The 17,969-nt window shown below is 47.7% G+C and overlaps 1 protein-coding gene across 2 annotated transcripts in view; it reads left to right on the top strand.

Moving 5' to 3' along the window:
* Positions 1-14,316: 14,316 nt before the first annotated feature.
* The window catches only part of PNISR (PNN interacting serine and arginine rich protein), a 46,128-nt gene continuing 42,475 nt past the window's right edge, over positions 14,317-17,969 (top strand). For both annotated transcript variants that reach the window (XM_068231214.1, XM_068231213.1), the window contains exon 1: positions 14,317-14,466. The gene's annotated coding sequence lies outside the window, so the exon portion shown is untranslated. The remainder of the gene's footprint in view (positions 14,467-17,969) is intronic.

Genomic DNA, 17,969 nt, shown 5'->3' with positions numbered 1-17,969 from the left:
ACTGCCAGGCCTAGCACATTCAGTGACTACCTGTTTGTGTGACAGGCAGCTGCACATTTGTAATCCCAATCATTGCACCTGTTCACTGTTCAGTGCACCTACCTACCTATACCTACGTGAGCGCACGCATAGTTAATAAAACCAGTCATTGCACTTGTTCACGGTACCTGTGTGTGTGTGTGTGACAGGCAGCTGCACATTTGTAATACCAATCACTGCACCTGTTCACTGTTAAGTGCACCTACCTATCTATTCCTATGTGAGCGCACGGATTGTTAATACCCCTAGTCATTGCACCTGTTCACGGTAACTGTGTGTGTGTGAGACAGACAGCTGCACATTTGTAATCCCAATCACTGCACCTGTTCACTGTACCTACCTACCTATACCTACGTGAGCGCACACATTGTTAATACCACCAGTCATTGCACCTGTTCATGGTACCTGTGTGTGTGTGTGTGTGTGTGTGTGTGTGTGTGTGTGTGTGTGTCTGACAGGCAGCTGCACGTTTGTAATCCCAATCACTGCACCTGTTCACTGTTCAGTGCACCTACCTATCTATACCTACGTGAGCGCATGCATTGTTAACCTTCCTGGGTAAGCCCGAGCTGAGCTCGGGCTATGCCGAGCAGGAGGATTTCTCAGGCCCTGCTGGGCTGATTTGCATAATTTTTTTTGTTTGCAACACGCAGCTAGCACTTCGCTAGCTGCATGTGCATTCCGATCGCCGCCGCTACCCGCCAATTAGCCGCCGATCGCCGCGCACTCCCCCCCCCCAGACCCCGTGCGCTGCCCGGCCAATCAGTGCCAGGCAGCGCTGAGGGGTGGATTGGGACTCTCATCCCGCCCGTCGCCATGGCGACGGGGGGAGCCCTACAGGAAATCCCGTTCTTTGAACGGGATTTCCTGATCAAAGATCGCCGGAGGCGATCGAAGCGGGTGGGGGGATGCCGCTGCACAGCGGCTATCATGTAGCGAGCCCTAGGCTCGCTACCTGATTTAACAAAAAAAAAAATTTAAAAATACTGCTGCGCTGCCCCCTGGCGGTTTCTAATAGACCGCCAGGAGGGTTAATACCATAATAGTCATTGTTAATACCACCAGTCATTGCACCTGTTCACGGTACCTGTGTGTGTGTGTGACAGGCAGCTGCACATTTGTAATACCAAGCACTGCAGTGCATACCTGTAACCTGTTCAGTGCACTTACGTGAGCGCAAGCAGTGTAATATACCAACAGTCCCTGCACCTGTTCACGGTACCTGTGTGTGACATCTGCACATTTGTAATACCAATCCCTGCATACCTGTTTACTGCACCTGTGTGACCGCATGGTGTTTAGTATAGCAGTCCGTGCATACCTGTTAACTGCACCTGTGTGACCGCACATTGTATTAGTCAAGTATTAGTCAAGTCAGTGCATTCCTTTCATTTAACACCCCCCCCCCCCCCCCCGATATGGACAAAACAACAGGCAGAGGCAGACCCAGAGGCAGGCCACCCGACAGGTCTGTTCAAGGTCGTGCTGATGTGATTTCGTGCGGCCCTGGCCCGAAGTACAGTGCTCAGAAGAAGGCACGTCCCATCAACTCCCAATATTGTCAGGACGTGGTTGACTATTCAACACAGAACACCTCATCTTCCGCAGCCGCCAGCGCTACTACAAGTACCACATCCACTACGTTTGACACTTCACAGGAGTTATTTGGTGGGGAAATCACTGATTCACAGCCATTATTGTTACAACAAGATGAAGGCGCTAAGCAAGTTACACCACATCATGTGTCTGAGTTAGGCAACACTATGGACGTAACGTGTGAGGAGGAGGAGGATGAAGTACCTGCTGTTGGTGCAGTTTTGGAGGTGTTTGATACAAGCAAAGATGGGGAGGATGATTATGATGATACGGATGGAGGGGGAGCCCGTCGTCAGAAACAGCTGGTGGCAGTGTCCGGTGCCATGTATTGCCACCTATGGACAGCCAGCCAACATGCCCTTCAACGTCAGCTGCTGATGCCACCATAGTGCCCACACCCCAGGGTGGCTCAGCCGTGTGGACATTTTATAGTGTGTATGCCTCAGATCAGAGAAATGCCATCTGTACTCTCTGCCACCAAAAATTGAGCCGTGGAAAGGCCAACACCCACGTAGGGACAACTGTCTTACGAAGGCACATGGTGAAAAGGCACAAACTGCAATGGGAAGACCACCTGAGCAAAAGCAGCACACAAAAGCAAAGCCAGCCTCCTTCTCCTCTTCCTTCTTCAGGTGCATCATCTTCTTCAGCAGCTTTCTCCCTTGCACCTTCACAGCCAACCTCCTCCACTCCTCCTCTCACCTTGAGCGGCTCCTGCTCCTCTGCCCACAGCAGTAGCCAGGTGTCCGTGAGGGAAATCTTTGAGTGGAAGAAGCCAATGTTTGCCTGCCAGTCACCCCCTTGCCAGACGTCTGACAGCTGGCTTAGCGGAACTGGTATCCCGACAGCTGTTACCATACCAGCTGGTGGTGGACTCTGAGGCCTTCCAAAAATTTGTGGCCATCGGGACACCGCCGTGGAAGATACCAGGCCGCAATTATTTCTCAAAAAAGGCAATACCCAAACTGTACCGGGAAGTAGAAAGGCAAGTTGTGTCATATCTGGCATACAGCGTTGGGTCAAGGGTCCATCTGACCACGGATGCCTGGTCTGCCAAGCACGGTCAGGGCAGGTACATTACTTACACAGCCCATTGGGTCAACCTGGCGACCGATGGCAAGCAGGGAGTACGTGGCTGTGCAGCGGACCAACTTGTGACACCTCCACGGCTTGCAGTTCTGATGTCATTACATGCATTTGCTTGCATAGTTTGGTTTGCACTTAAACTAGTTGCTGATTCCATCTGCAGTCGCTCTGAAGTTAATGACAGTTTAATATGCTTTTGTGAAAACAAACATTGTCTGCTGCAATGGAGTGGCAATCCCTTTCCTGCAGGCTGCATATCATTGTCTGCCTTTTCCTGCTGTCAGCCTGTGATTAATTACCATTCACTTGTGTGGGAATCTGCAGGTCTGCTCCCATTGGATGACCTCAGTATAAAGAACTGCTTCCTGCAATGCTCCATGGGCTACCATAGTCTCAGATTCTGTCTGTTACTCTGCTCGTGCCCCACCTCGTTCCTAGTCCGTGTGGACTGCGCTGACTCCTGCGAAGGGGTCAGCGAGTCCTCCTAGTTCTGCTCTTGTTCTAGAAGTTGTTACTCTGCTTGTCTTGTGTCATATATTGGTTCATCGCCAATATATACGCATACTTGCACGTTTTGTTATTTTTCTTGTATTTGCGTTACGTTGATACATCAGTGTCGCTGATATATATACGTACACGAACTGTTTATATCCTGTGTTCGGTTAGTCAGCCTTCCAGCACGTTTTGGTAGTTTGCGCGTATCGTGATCACCCGTGCTGAGTTAGTACCCTGCTCCTGGTTCTGTTTGTGGATTGCGTTCATCTCTGCGAAGAGATAGCGAATCCTTCTGAGTCCTGTTCCCTGTATTGCTCCAGTCCTAGTCAGTGTTCCTGCTTATGTCATATATCGGTTCATTGCCGATATATGCGTATGTTAGTCAGACGTTACAAATAGTTTCATTGATAGCTGTAATTGTAATACGCTAGGAAAACATACTTATTGTATATTTGTCTGTGTTACGTTCATCTATCTTGATCCTCCTATTTCCTGACTATCCTGTCCTGTTCATTCTGTCTACCTGTCCTGATCTCCTCAGTCCTGGTTTATGCGCTCAGCGCTACTTTGCGCTGAGACGTTATCACGAAAGTATTGTTTGTGGCTGTTCGGATCTGCACCGGCTCTGTGCACCACAATCTCCTATTGGAGTCAGTCCTCTCCTCCACTAAATTGGGGATATCCTGATTCCTTGTGCTGGTGTGTGTACCTCCTTCACGTCAGCTTATGTGTTGCATGCTGACTGTGAAGAATACACCTCCAAACCTAACATATAGAAAATATGAACAGTTCCAAGTAGTGTTTCCTTCTAACAGTATTCCATCTCATCAAGGCTTTAGAGCCAAGCAATCATCAATCTTCTAAGTACATTCAAAAAGAATATAACAGTTGTTTTATGTAGAATAAGATCAAAAGAAGTCTCATCTGTGTCAATAGCTGTGTATCTAGTAGCTGTGTAAAACTTGTAGTAATCTTCTTAAAGAAATAGCATAAAAAATAGCTTCTAAAAAAACTTCTTGCTAACATCTTAACAAAACATAATGCTGAAAAATTAATAAAGTAAATCACCAGAATATTAAGCATATTACCCCTTCTCTGTCATCTCTTCAGCATTTAGAACCACTTGTGGGAAGGTAGCTTCTGCCTCATGTGTCTTCTCAGGAGATTGTTGGGCTTCTGCAAACTATGAGCTTTCAGTTCCTACTTTTATAGGGATAGGATGCAATATGGCTGCCTAATCTGGAATTTCCCTGAATCCCAGGTTCTAATTGGCTAAAGCTTCCGTGCGTCAAACGCTATCTACCGTATTTTTCGGACTATAAGACGCTCCGGACCATAAGACGCACCTAGGTTTAGAGGACAAAAATCAGGGGAAAAAAAAATATACTAAACCTGGTGCATCCATGGTGCAGGGGCGTCTTGTGTAACTTCTCCCCCTCCTAAACAAGGCAAGGATGGTTGGTTTGGGAAATAGAACTCAACTCTGCTGTTATCATGATTATTATAACCATAGATAGGTTGTCACCAGGATAGGTTATATGGTGGTTTGCATTATAGGTTCAGTTAGACAATACTTAGGGGGACTCGTTAGCTAGGTATTGTCAAAACAGGAGGTTAGCTTTCGCCTTTAGAAAGAAGGGTAGAGGCTTGGAGTAGTGTCTTTCGCTACAGCACCGTCTGTGTCCCCCTCCCCCATCCCCAGCAGTAATACCCGTGCTGCAGCCTGCAAGAATAACTCTTTTGCTACATACCGTAGTTGCCTGCAGCCCCTACGGTGATGTATGTGCGGCAAGACAGAGATGACCCGCGGCCCCCAACTGTGATGACTGTGCGGCGTGATTAACTGCCCAAGGCCCCCAGCAGTGACAAAAGTGCGGCGAGATTAGCAGCCCGCGGCCCCCAGCAGTGATAAATGTGCGGCGAGATTAGCTTCCCGAAGCCCCCAGCAGTGATAAAAGTGCGGCGAGATTAGCTGCCCGAAGCCCCCAGCAGTGACAAATGTGCGGCGATATTATCGTCCCGCATCTCCCAGCGGGAATGTACTGGTATGTGTAGCCTTGCACATTGCACTGTTTACCTCTCTAGTCGGCGCGTTCCTCGCCCGGTCTTGTCCCTTCCTGCATCTTCGCTGGCGTCATCTCACTGCGTGACCCCGGCGCACAAGCTCTGACAGGTCACGCAGTGAGATGACGCCAGCGAAGATGCAGGAAGGGACAAGACCGGGCGAGGAACGCGCCGACTAGAGAGGTAAACAGTGCAATGTGCAAGGCTACACATACCAGTACATCCCCGCTGGGAGATGCGGGACGATAATATCGCCGCACATTTGTCACTGCTTGGGGCTTCGGGCAGCTAATCTCGCCGCACTTTTATCACTGCTGGGGGCTTCGGGAAGCTAATCTCGCCGCACATTTATCACTGCTGGGGGCCGCGGGCTGCTAATCTCGCCGCACTTTTGTCACTGCTGGGGGCTTCGGGAAGCTAATCTCGCCGCACTTTTATCACTGCTGGGGGCCGCGGGCAGCTAATCTCGCCGCACATACATTATTGCTGGGACAGTGTGGAAGAAACAGGGCACCTGGCGCCGGACCAAATATGTAGTATTCGGACCATAAGACGCACAGACTCCCCCCCCCCTTTTTGGGGGGAGAAAAAGTGCGTCTTATGGTCCGAAAAATACGGTATGTGTAACGTTTGTGGAATCGTTTTCGTGGTCAGTGCACAAGATGCGCACTGACACAACGAAAACCCTCCACCCGTGTATAATTAGGTGAACCCAGGCTAGGTGCAATGCACCAGCAGAGGGCAATTCCCACCAGCAGATGGCGCTGTGGAGTGCAGACAAGCACAGCCTCTGCACGGCCACAAATGCCAGATGGGAATTGTACAGATCTAAGACAATGCGGGGCTGAACAGCCCTTAAAGAGAAGAGCACAGAGATAGACTAAATGTGTGTTCCCCAAACTAGTCGCCACCCAGCGACGGTGAACACACATTCGCAGAAACAATGTATGAACGCGATCGCGAGAGAGGCGATCGCCAGAAGTGACACAAGACTGATCAGAACAGAACACAAGAGTAGCAAAGGCACAGCAAACGACAATGAGAAAATAACGAAAATAACAAACGCTAACTAAACGCGAACACCGCACTCATTCGCAACAGCGAACGCGTTTACAGTGCGATCTCCGCACGTTAAGCGCAACAGAGACAAGCACGCCTAACTAACCACCGACAGACAAACACGAAACAGAGGACGTGAGCGCTTGCTTAACGGTTACCTCACCGAGCCTACAGCAAGCATTCGTATCAGACAAGACAGACAAACAGAAAACAGGAGTAAGAGAGGAAAGATCCACTGCTCTTTCCGTCAGAGCGAGTGCGATCCGGGTTCAGGAACAGGATAGGGGATCAGAAGGATCCACAGCCGCTACCGCTAGGGGCCAGTGCGATCCAAACACGACAGACAGATGAGGTAGCCGGTAGCAACCGCTGCTCCAGCTTACACTCCAAGAACATAGATCAGAAGGATCCACAGCCGCTACCGCTAAAGGCTAGTGCGATCCAAACAAGACAGACAGATGAGGTAGCCGGTAGCAACCGCTGCTCCAGCTTACACTTCAAGAACATAGATCAGAAGGATCCACAGCCGCTACCGCTAGAGGCTAGTGCGATCCAAACAAGACAGACAGATGAGGTAGCCGGTAGCAACCACTGCTCCAGCTTACACTCCAAGAACATAGATCAGAAGGATCCACAGCCGCTACCGCTAGAGGCTAGTGTGATCCAAACAAGACAGATGAACAGAAGGGGCTACCAGTAGCAACTGCTGCTCTGGTTAGCACCCCAGACAGACAGAACGATTTCCTGACAACCACCGTTGGCGACAGGACAATCGCAACAGAGATGCAATACAGACAAAACAGATAGCAACCTAACTGCACTAGGGAAGCTGCCTAGTGCAGTCCCAAGATAACTCTAACAAGAAATAGCACGGCTAACACTCTAGGAGTGTTTCAACAAACCATGAAGGATAACCAGCAAAGGACTCTGGGAAAACATGGCTTTTATATTGCCAGCCTACAAAGGAGGCAGCTAGGTGATTTGCATAACCAATGTATGCAAATTCCTCAGCAGCAGAGCAGATCAGAAACTTGCAAAGGAAAGACAGGTCTCTCTTCCAGAGACCTGCAGCCCACAGACTAGAGGAATGGTCAAACAGCTGTCTGCCTGTGCAGCCAGCTGAGCGGATCATTACACTATGTTTTGAATACCTAAGTCATAATATTATTGTTTATAAATTCCTTAATTACCTTATCTTGTGAGAACTAACGTCATTTGAAGTGTTTGACATTTAATTAATGAGGGTGATATCGTAATTAATTGGATACACACGCATGTAGACATCTTGACTATATCATGACCTCCCGATAAGAGAAAATGTCATGAGACACTCGGTCTCCAGAATTAAAAACATCTCCCATATCTATGTTCCATGCTGTGTTTGCTTATTATGACATCTGTGTCTTAATTGGCCTGAGGTATGCCCATTTCATTCTGAAATGCTGTCGGCCATCTTGACCCACCAAAATACATAGGCCTGTAACTGACAGTATTCAGACTTACAGTAAATTAATACTTATTTAAACACTATACTATCCTTAAAGAGTAATCAAATATTGTGTATACTCATCAGCTATCTAAATAATTTCATTCTATAATTTTTTTTCTGAAGAAATCATTCATTTTATAAACTTATAAAAGATTACAAAAAACCACCAGATGGCAGTGTACTATTATGTATTAAACTTATAATTACAAAATGCTTTATCTATCTGACATTTTATAAAAGTCACAATGAACTACCATAACCATAACATGATGTCTGCTGTCGTCACTAATTTCAACATAAGATATTGTTCCCAAAACAAAGAAAAACATGGCAACCTTGGTCTGTCTGGAACTGCTAAGTCTCCATAAAAGTAAAAACAATTTCCCTTAGTCTGGTTTCAAATATATTCTGAACATTTTACTATTTGCACTTGTTTAAGGATTAACTCTATCTAGCATATAACTGACAATAATTCTTGAAATGCATACATATCAGGCTTATTTGAATCATCATAGTTAACTAAAAATAATATAGAAGACGGGGTTTCAGTGTGGTTATAACAGAAATCTGACATAAGTACCCAGGCTTACAGGAAGTCCTAAAGCAGGCCAGGAAGTTGTGTGGGCATTTCAGGCGGTCTTACACGGCCATGGCACGCTTGGCCAATATTCAGCGGAGAAACAACTTGCCGTTGAGGCGCTTGATTTGCGATAGCCCGACTCACTGGAATTCGACTCTCCTGATATTTGACTGCCTGCTACAACAGGAGAAAGCCGTCAAACAGTATGTCTTCAACTACAGTCAAAGGACCGAGTCTGGGGAGTTGGGGATGACAATGCTTTAGCTCTAACTGGCAAAGCACAACAACGCCTCTACTTTCTGAGAAAACTAAGGAGCGTTAACCTCCCACAGAAGCTGCTGGTTAATTTCTACAGATGCACTATAGAAAGCGTTCTGACTAATTGCATGGCGGCCTGGTACAACAGCTGTACGAAGGCTACTAGAGAAGCCCTGCAGCGAGTTGTTAAAACAGCAGAAGCCATTATTGGCACTGACTGAACTACCATCACTGGAACTTTTGTATAATACTCGCAGCGTGAGAAGGGCCAAAAACATTATCAAGGACAACACTCACCCTGGAAATGCCTTGTTTGAGCTACTTCCATCAGGTAAACGTTTTAGATCAATCCGCACACACACAAACAGACTGAAAGACAGCTTTTTCCCATCCGCCAAAAACTTGATGAACTCTGAATCCTCTCTGAAATAACTGTGTACAAATTGTTTAAATATCTGTAATACCTGGCATACGTGTATAATTTCTTCTCTTCCTTGTTACTATCACTATGTTCCCTATATGCACCGTGGGGTTGTCATAAAAAGTAATTTCGTTGTGTTACACAATGACAATAAAGTGAATTGTATTGGGGATGTTCTGGCCGAAGTATTGGACACCCATGCGAAATGCATGCAGGCTCATGTGGCCGTTTGAGGAGGTGACAAACATGGTGAGTCGCAGTGAAGGCACCATCAGTGACTTGATCCCATATGCCTTCTTCCTGGAGCGTGCCGTGCGTAGAGTGTGGATGAGCGTGAACTGGAACAGTTACAGGAGGAAACGTTGTGGGATCAATTCTCATCAGAACCAGATGTTTCCTCAACACCTGCTGCAGCACAGAAGGGGGAGGAGGAGGAGTAAAAGTCGTGTGTAGGGAAGAGGAGTCAGATGATTAGGAAGGGTTTTTTTTTTAGAAGGAGGAGGTAGCAGAAGAACAACCGCAGCAGGCATCGCAGGGGGCTTGTGCTGCTCAACGCTCCCACGGTATTGTTCGTGGCTGGGGGGAGGAGAACTTACCTGACATCACTGAGGTAGAGCAAGAGGAGTTGGATAGTACGTCTGGATCCAACTTTGTGCAGATGGCGTCTTTCATGTTGTCCAACTTGTTGAGGGTCCCCTGTATAAAAAAACTCAAGGGGAATGAGCTGTACTGGGTGGCCATGCTACTAGACCCTCGGTATAGGCACAAAGTGGCGGACATGTTACCAACTCACCTGAAGGCAGAAAGGATGCTGCACATGCAGAACAAGCTGGCAACTATGATTTACAGTGCGTTTAAGGGTGATGTCACAGCACAACGGAATAAAGGTGCCACTGCCAGTAATCCTCCTCCTCCCATGTCCACGCAGGCAAGGACAGGACGCTCTAGCGATCTCATGGTGATGTCGGACATGCGGACATTCTTTAGTCCAGCGCTTCACCTTAGCGCTTCCGTATCCACCCTCCGCCAACACCTGGACCGGCAGATAGCCGACTACCTGGCCTTAAGTGTGGATGTAGACACTGTGAGCAGTGATGAACCCTTGGACTACTGGATGCGCAGGCTTGACCTGTGGCCAGAGCTGTCCCAATTTGCCATCCAACTTCTGTCTTGCCCTGCCTCAAGCGTCCTGTCAGAAAGGACCTTTAGCGCAGCTGGAGGCATTGTCACTGAGAAGAGAAGTCGACTAGGTCACAAAAGTGTTCAGTACCTCACCTTTATCAAAATGAATGAGGCATGGATCCTGGAGGGTTACTGCCCGCCTGAAGACTAAGTCAGTCCCCGGACACAGCATCTCTGCTTGCACGCCGTGTGACTGGCTACCTGCCCCAAGACTAAGTCGGTCCCCACACAGCATCTCTGCCTGCAGGCCGCTTGACTGCCACCACCAGCAGGGTCCACCAGGACTCCAGGCGGATTCCTGAATTGTTAAGGCCGCTGCTAGCAGCGGCCGCTATAATAATTTTTCTGGTGTGTGTACATGCCTGCCTAATTTTTCCGGCTGCACTGCAGCTGCAACAAGAAAACAAAAGGCATGTACATGTGTCAATTGCCCTTTGTGATTGTTACCTTGCCGCGGTGAAGGGGCTTGCGTATTACAATGAAGCAATGACCGACCGATGAGTGTGTTGGAGTTGGGGGCCACACCTGACCCAACAAAATAGATAATAAGGTCGTTGCTTCATTGTGGACAGACCAAATTCGATCAGCTGGACACTCAGCCACTGTTGTTCTGTCGTTCAGCTACCTTAGCCTGACCATATGGGCTTGAAAACCGCCATGGCCTGCACTCTGGCCATGGTGCGCACCAGTCCAGCACGGCCGTCACTACACAAACAGCTGTTTGCGGTGCGTTACACAGTGAGTTTGGTCTGTCAGTGTGAAGCAGTACACTAATTACACACCCTGATTGATGTATACACATGCAAGATGTTTTAAAGCACTTTAGGCCTCCAATTTAGCATACAATGTGAATTCTGCACTTAAAACGCTGCTTTGCGTCAAATCCTGATTTTTCCCGGGGACTTTTGGCATGTATCCCACTCCGCCATGCCCCCCTCTGGTTGTTAGACCCCTTGAAACATATTTTCCATCACTTTTGTGGCCAGCATAAATGTTTCTAGTTTTCAAAGTTCGCCTCCCCATTGAAGTCTCAGGGCCGGCGCTACCATGGAGGCAAAGGGGGCAATCGCCCCAGGGCCCCAGAGCTTGTAGGGGCCCCCAGTGGCTACAAGAGGAAAAACATCAAATCGACCTTATAGTTTTTGAGAAAATCGATTTTAAAGTTTCAAAGGAAAAAAAAATACACATTTAAAAACCTGCCGACTTTAATGGTTAATAGCAAATCCACCTTAAATGCTAGAAACCCTAAATTTGGAGGATATGTTAAGGAGATCATTGGGAATAAGAGGAAAAAACAATTTTTCAAAAAGACTTTATAGTTTTTGAGAAAATCGATTTTAAAGTTTAGAAGGAAAAAAGACTGTCAATGTCACTTTTAGTAGCAAACCTAACGGTAGTGTAATTTTACATGCATCAAAAGAAAGAGCAATAAATTTCCTGGCGGGGTTTCCAGGGGGTCCATACGCAGTCGCAGCGCGTTGGTCAGGGATCGCTATACAGCCGCAATATGGCTGTATGAAGATCCCTGGCATTTTTTCCTATTTTCCCAATTTTTTTTATGTTTGTTGGAATTTTTTTTTTAATTATGTGGGGTCCCCCCTCCTGAAACTTTTTAACCCCTTGTCCCCATACCGATTTTTGCTCCGGGGTATCTGTTGGGGGGCCGCCCAGGTTTATTTTTCCCTGGGGCCCCATTATTGCTTAAACCGGCCCTGTGAAGTCTATTGCGGTTTGCAAAAGTTTGCATGTTCGCGAACTTCCGCAGAAGTTCGCAAATGCGGTTCGGGCCATCCCTAAGATACAGTATGGCTATACAGTGAATCCAAATAAGGGCATATGAACATCCAATTTATCTATGGGTTTGTTACTTTAGGTTTTGAAGTGAGTGAATTGCTTTCTTGGTATTTTCAAGCTTTTTTGTAGTGCACTGCAGAGAAAAGACTGGAATTGCTTAGGCAAGAAACAACACTTAGGCCTGGGACACACTAGAAAGCACAAAGTGCTATCGCAATCGATTTGTGATAGCACTTTGCAAGCGATTTTGGAAACGATTTCTCTGCTCCTATACAACTCATTAGAATGGAAACGCTCCCAAAATGCTGCATGTCCTGCGACTGCCATTTCCCTAATCGCAATCGCTCTAGTGGAATCTGTCCCATCCATTTACATTAGCCAAGCATTTAGGGAAATCGCTAGCTATTTAAAGCGCTCCCTACACGCTCAAAAAAAAAAACCGCTCTAGTGGCCCCTATGCCAAAGGCTTGGTTCACGCTGTGACAAATGCATACTGGTGAATTGTGTCCATTGCAGCATGTCCATGCCTCAGTCACACTAGAACCTTTGTGTATCCATTACCGCCAGGGACAAGCACCGGAAAACTGATGGGACCCCAGCAATAGCATTATAAACCACTGGGGGTCCCCACTGGATTGAAAAAGACCAATGAGAATCCTTCCTTTTCACTGAGTGGTGGACCAATAAGAATCCTTCCTGAGGAGGATGGAGTCCTTTTTGTCTTTTTAAATCCAGTGGGGAGCCCCAGCAGATTATTATGCTTTTGCTGGGTCTCCCATTTGTATTGCGCGGTAGTAGCATTGGTGGTGAGATGACAGAAGAAGGCTGATAGAAGGCAGAAGAAGGTGACAGAAAGCAGACGAACAGAAGAACTGCTGGAACATATACTGTACATCAGTCTAGTGAGAACGTACACTTTCCATACTCATAAACTTCCATTGTTTCTGTGAGCATCCGCAGCATAAGTGGTGTCTGGAAAATTTGTGGAAGTTGGGACTTTGCAATTTTTTGGGGAACTGAGCCAACAAATATGTTTTTAAGGGACATGTGAATAGGTTCTATTCTGTTCACATGTCCTTTTGTCTGCTGGCCTCTTGTCCACAAAATGTTAAGTTTTTTTTATGCAAACCTATCCTCAGGCTGTATTCACAGTGGGGCGTTGCATTGTAATTCAAAGTTAAAGTCACAATTAGAGATGTGGCGAACATCTCCAAATCCCTGGGGCTCTTACTACTTCCGGGTCGCACTGACCCGGAGTAGTACGCCTGCGCTGCCCGGCGGAGCGCGTCCTAGATCGCGCTCCTGTTGCCGGGCACTTTCTGCGCATGTGCGTGATGTCATGAATGACGTCACGCTCATGCGCAGAGAGTGCGCGGCAACAAGAGTGCGATCTAGGACGCGCTCAGCCGGGCAGCGCAGGCGTACTACTCCGGGTCAGTGCGACCCGGAAGTAGTAAGAGCTCCAGAGATGTTCGCCGGGCGAACAGTTCGCCACATCTCTAGTCACAATGCAACACCACAAAATGGTGGTAACGCACATTAACGATGTATTACCCTTGCATACAGTAGGTACAGTAAAGCATACAGGCAATGAAAAGCATGCTTTCCTGTACCTGGTAACGTGTGCGTTTAGAGGTAACTCACTGCAGCAGTGCGTTACCATAACGCTAAACGTTACAATATGACGCTAACATCACACTGCAGTGTTCTCCCCAGAATTTTTTTTCCAGCCGGGTGGCATGAAAACGTAGCCGGGTGGGGCAAGATTAGAGAATGCAGGGCCGGCGCTTCTCTGCACAATTCTGATTGCAGCAGAGGAGGAGAGGAGCCGATGACAGCCGGGTGCTCACCAAAACTAGCCGGGTGGAGCACCCGGCTAAAAGGGCCTGGGGAGAACATTGCACTGTGAACGCCCCATAGGATTAGCATCGCAGTGTGGTAAGCTGTTTTAAGAGTTTATAATGCAGTTCTGCAACGTCCCACTGTGAATAAGCCCTCAGAGGTATTTCTAGACAAAGAGCAAAGAAAAATAACCCAAAAGGTGAAGCAGCTGGAGGGATGTCATGATACAACAATCTTCTGAGTATGAAAATGCTGCACAATGTACATAATAATGAAAACATACAGTAATAATTTTGACAAGCTGCTGCAGCAATCTGGCCACAGTTTGTGGATAGCGCAGCCACTAGGGGGCAGTGCGTCAGTCAGTCCTGGTAGTCACCCTTCCTCCCTGCTCATTGCTGATCACTTCCGCTCGCTAGGCCAGGGACGCCATATTGTCTGGCAGGCAGTGTCGGTGTGCACGGAGGATCGCCGCTGCCGCTTGCTGGCTACAGAGCAAGGAGACGTGGGTGGGAGCGGCCTGTTATTAGAGACTATCTTCTATCCTATCGGACAGTGCATGTGAGTATGCGGCGGCGCTGCTCTTCCCAGCGCTGGGCCTGCCTGGCCAGCAGCCGCCTGAGGAGGCCGCGCTCCTCCCGCTGTCACACGGCCTATACGCTGTGTGTGGAGGGGAGGGCGGGAAGTGGCGGGAGCGGAGCGGGGGCAAAGGAGCTGTGGAGGCGGCATTGCTGAGATCATATCACGAGCGGCTAGATCCTCCATCGCCTGACCTGAGAGTTCATAGACAATGCGCAGCTAGCCACGGGAATGGGGAACTACATGTACGCGCACATTCTCTGGATAGATAATTGCAGGGAGTTTCACAATCAGATCTTTTATATTAAATGGCTTTATAGTGAAGCTAGAAGCATGGTTTATGCGAGACAACCTATGTATGCTGAGTAACTACATACCTGTACACTGGCAATGGCCATGCACATTCCTCAGATATGAATTTTCCTGCCTGCAGGCAAGAATGAGACTAGGTATAACTAAGCATCCTTTAGTGGCGAGCAATGAAATACCTAGCTTTTAACATAAAGGGACCCTAGTACCTAACTAAGAATATGTAGTAAATGAACTTCTTCGTAAAGGAGGTTCATAATAGTATGTTGTTGGTGGGGTTCCGTTCATTGGCATTGCTTACCTACAGGGAGTAGAGATGCTAGCGAACAGCTCGCCAGCGAATCTCTATGTGCAGTCTGGCCGTGTAGTACGCCTGCCCGTCTGCATGTGTCCTTTAGGGTGCATGCCCTGGCGTTGCGTGTCCCTGATTGCAATGACGACTACCGCTGGGCCAGGGCATGTGTACTAAAGGACACGTGTAGACACGGGCAGGTTACTACCCTGGGACATTGCAACCCGGAAGTAGTACAGGGCCTGCTGGTCGCCTACATTTCTAACAGTGACTCATCTGGCCCCCTGTCCGTATAACATTTGCCATCTTCCCCAGGGAGAAGATAATGCATTTTGAAGCTCCCAGCAGTGTTGGGGAACTCTGACTACCGCAATGCACGTTGGGAGATGTAGACCTGCTAAATTTGTATGAAGGTGGACTAAATATCCTGGCATGTGTTGCAGTGGGTGGTTGTGACACTGCCGGGACCCTGAACCTGCAGCGTCTGAGATATCTCCCTGGGCAAGATGGCAAATCCCATGCTGCGGCATTGCATACTGGTAGATGTAGTCTGTCTATGTGAGTACATTTTCCAGATGGGAGATGTATTAACTAGTTTGAATCCCGGGTTTCCTTATATGGAAACCCAGATAATGCTGTGCCCAGCAGTTCAGCACCATTATGAGAGAGAGAGTCAAGGAGTTGCGTTCCACTTCAGGTGACTTATTTACATGACTCTGATGCTTCCTCTTTCCAAGCCAAAAGGATATGGAGACAGAAAGGGGGGGAAAAAAAGCGCACACTGATACTAGTAGTAAGTGAGGGCTCTAGGCCCTATAGGAAAGGTCTCACCTGGTTGTCGAGGCTGGAGAAACCTATGTAGGTTTGCCAGCTGTCATGCTTGTGTCCCTCTTATGCCGGGGACCTGGCTTGCACGGATATCCTCACGGTCTTGGATGGTGATCCAGTCAGGATTCCACGGTAGTTATTTGCGGAGCAGTGCTTTTCAGCACTGCTAGATTTGGGCGCAGCCGGCGCCTCCATAGACTTCAATAGGAATCATTCCTATTGAAGCGCTCAGTGAGTAACGTCGGCTCCGTCAGAAGACGGAGCCGAAGTTGCTTAAAAACATAATAATTCGGCCTCCAGCAATCGCTGGAAGCCGAATTATTTCATTCCCCGACTATCCATGTCGGCCTGGAGGGGGAATAGTAATTAAATCGGCCCGGACTTGTGCAGAAGCAGGATCAGCTATATACCGCTGTATCCTGCGCCCAAGTCTACTGGCGCAGATTTCAAATGTACTGGTTATTTGGAAACCGCTGTGGTGGGCATGTAAAAGGTTTTTTTTTTTTTCTGCGCTCGGCCGATACGAGCCAGATTCCCCGGCTATGAGTGTGGTAGGAGATAAAAACAGCTAGCAAAGCGGTGTTAGACGAAAAGATATGCAAAGGCTGTGTTTAAAAACTTTATTGCAACGTATTTCCCAGGGGAGCACCCTTTTTTTTATCAAGCATAAAATCTCAGAAGTGCACTGCGCCCCTGCCGCCCCCCCCCCCCCCAAAAAAAAAAAAAATCAGGGGGCGGTAATACTTACAGAGGAACCCAAGGGAGGACTTCTTTGCGTTCCCTTCCTACACAATATACAAATGTATGCAACTTGAAAATTGTATTCTACCATAACGGGATTTAAAGAGAATCTGAAGCCAGATTAAAAATGGCTTTTTAGCTTGTATTCAGCAGGGGCATGTTTGCCCCTGCTAAAACGCCGCTATCTCGCGGCATAACGAGGGGCTTTACCCCCAAATCCCCTCCGTGGTGCCCGGGTAGCGCTTCCATGTGAGCCAGGGCTATGAGCTTCAGCCCTGCCTCACGCGCGTCTGTCAGCGGCGAATCTCCGCCTTTCCCCTGCCCCTCTCAGTTGTCCTTCGCTGAGACGGGTGGGAAAGAGGCGGAGATCCACCGCTGACAAACGTGCATGAGGCAGGGCTGCAGCTCATAGCCCTGCCTCACACGGAAGCGCACAGGGGCAGCAAAATCCACGACCAAGAAAGTCGTGGATTTTGCAGGGGGGATTTTGGGGGTAAAGACCCCACGAGATAGCGGCATTTTAGTAGGAGCAAACATGCCCCTGCTGAATATAAGCTAAAAAGCCATTTTTAATGTGGCTTCAGATTCTCTTTAATAGGTCAATTTTCAAGCTGCATAATTCTGCATTAATGTAGAATTATTTGCATCTCACTGACCATCTCTATACAGATCCTTGGTGCTATAATGCATGGCATTAAGATGGAATTTTGAATGAAACACACCCAGAAGTGAGCTTTAATATTACGAGGTGCAAGCCATGATCTTTTGCCAATTTCTGGTACCGTTTGTGTCTGTGGAGTCGGGGCAATTTTGGGTGCCTGGAGTCGGGAAAAAATGCACCGACTCCGACTCCTAATGAATTTAACCTGTAATTAAAATAGAAAATATGATAAAATGTTCTATTTCTCAGATAATAGGCATCATAAATAATTTATACATACAGTAATAGCTGTGCTTAGTCCACAAAAATGAAATAAACTAGTCAAAATTAGTTACTTGTGCTGCTTCAATAAAGCAGTCCCTGTATTTTTAAAGTCAGATATACACATCTGATTGTGATTGTGTATATGATGTGTACACTGGAATCTCTTATATATATATGTTACGGCCAGAACCCGAAGTTTGGCCACTTCTAGTTCTGGCCGGCCACTTCGGGTTCTGGCCGGCCAATGCGCGAAGTGGCCGCTGCGCTGCGGCCAATGTTGAAAATGGAATGATTCCTCTGACATTAATGTATCTTCTGGCCGCAGCGCAGCAGCCAAACGTAGAACAACTTAGTTCATTTAATGCAATTCAGCCGGCGGCAATGTAACAA

Source organism: Hyperolius riggenbachi, chromosome 4 (assembly GCF_040937935.1).
Source record: "Hyperolius riggenbachi isolate aHypRig1 chromosome 4, aHypRig1.pri, whole genome shotgun sequence".
Classification (NCBI taxonomy): Eukaryota; Metazoa; Chordata; class Amphibia; order Anura; family Hyperoliidae; genus Hyperolius; species Hyperolius riggenbachi.
The sequence above is the reverse complement of the archived record's forward strand: the minus strand, read 5'-3'. Positions and strand labels throughout refer to the sequence as shown.